This window comes from Pteropus vampyrus, unplaced genomic scaffold (assembly GCF_000151845.1).
Source record: "Pteropus vampyrus isolate Shadow unplaced genomic scaffold, Pvam_2.0 Scaffold62, whole genome shotgun sequence".
Lineage (NCBI taxonomy): Eukaryota > Metazoa > Chordata > Mammalia > Chiroptera > Pteropodidae > Pteropus > Pteropus vampyrus.
In genome coordinates, this window is record NW_011888843.1 from 3,390,152 (window position 1) to 3,392,307 (window position 2,156).

A 2,156-nucleotide genomic window follows, 5' to 3' on the forward strand; every position below is an offset into this window, starting at 1 on the left:
GTCGCCAAAAGAACCGAGTATCTTTAAACCCGTCGCCACATTTATTTAGATAGAATTTCCTCCTCGGGAGTATTTCCTCCTCGGGTCATGGGAAAAGCAAATAAACAAACCACAAAGAACCTGATATCTCATGGCGGGCATTACAATTAGAAAGGGGATGATCCAGAGGGATTATGTATGGTAACATTATCATGTTAAAATAAATCTAATTATTTATTTGTAAAAGTACAATGAGTGCTCAGGTTTCTCTACAGAAAAACAAGCAAATATCTCTGTCCGTTATATAAAACCCCAGCTAATTTGTTCAGGCACACAATAGAAAGAGCTATGACAAAAGGTTAAGGACAGTATTTTTTTTTTTTTTTACTGATAAATGATACTCCACATAATTAGGATTAGTTACAACAGCCAAAAAAGAAAAATCAATTCGATATTCAATTCAGTAGGCTAGTTAATTGTAACATAAGTTAATTGGAACTTTAAAGCTGATCCTGAGCATGCACCTAGAACATTTTATATAGTGTCTGACTGGCTAGTCGACCAGAAGAACAAGTCACAATATTCCCTCCAATACACCCACCAAGGGCTTCCGACGTGTCAGGCACTTGAAAGCACTTTAGTTGTATTTACTCATTTAATCCTTGTGACAACTCTATCAGGTAGGTAATTTCATCATCCTCATTTTACAGATGGAAGTATGAAGGCACAGAGAGTTTCAGGAACTTGCCCAAGGTCACTCAACTTGCTCAGCTGCAAGGGCTGGGCTGTGAGCGTAGCCATTTGGACCCCCGAGTCCACGCTCAACAACTCACCAGAGCTGTCCCCAGCGCCAATTGTGATTCTGAGTATCTCACACACACACACGCACATGCACACGCACATGCACGCTCACCTGCGCTGCAACCTGCTCTCCTCTCTCAGTGGAGAACTGTGGATGGAAGAGAGGGAGGTGTGACCAGCACGTGGCTCCTGACCCACCTTCATACTGAGGAATGAGACTGTGGAGGGAAGACAAGGCTGCTGGAGAGTGAAAGTTTCAAGTCCCCTTAGTTTTGCTAGCGAATCCTGGGGACTTCATTTTTAAATAACTTATTCCAGCTATATTGAGCTATGATTGACATATAAGATTGTGTAATTTTAAGGTGTACAATGTGATGGTTTGCTATACGTATATATTGTGAAATGATTATCACAATAAAGTTTGTTAACATCCGTCACCTCACGTGGTTATCATTTTTTTGTGTGTGGTAAGAACATTTAAGAGTTAGTCTTTTAGCAACTTTTAGGTATATCATACAGTATTGTCAACCACAGTCATAATGCTGTACATCAGATTCCCAGAATGTCTTCGTCTTTTTTGTTGTTATTATGGTGATATTGATTAACGAAACTCAATAAATTTCAAGTGTATCATTCAACAGTAAGTCACAAATATATATATCGCATTGTGTATTCACTGACCATAGTTAGATTTCTTTCTGTCACCACATATTTGACCCCCTTACTCTATCTACCTCCCCCATAACCCTCTGGTAACCACTAGTCCACTGTCCATGTCAATGAGTCTCTGTTTGTTTGTCATGTTTGTTTGTCCTTTTTAGATTTATATCCCACATATAAGTGATATCATGTGGTTTTCAACTTTTTCTGTCTGGCTTATTTTGCTTAGCATGATTATCCCAAGATCCATCTATACTGTCGTGATGACAATATTTCATCTCTTCTTATGGCCGAATAATATTCCATTGTATATATGTACCACAGCTTCTTTATCCAATCATCTATTGTAGGACACTTTAGTTGCTTCCATGTCCTGGCCACCGTGAATAATGTTGCTATGAACATCAGTGTGCATATATCTTTTCAGAAAAATATTTTCAAGACTTTTCAGTAAATACCCAGTAAAGGGATTGCTGGATCATATGGTAGATCAATTCTCAGTTTTTTGAGAAACCTCCATACTGTTTTCTGTATTTATCTTATAACTGGAAGTTTGTCACCTTTGACTAACATCTCTCTATTCCCCCCACTGGCCACCCACCCCACCTCAGCCCCTGGCAACCACTAATCTGCTCTGTCTCTATGCGTTTAGCTTTCTCAGGTTCTACATATGAGTGAGAACACATAGTATTTGTCTTTCTCTGTCTGACTTATTT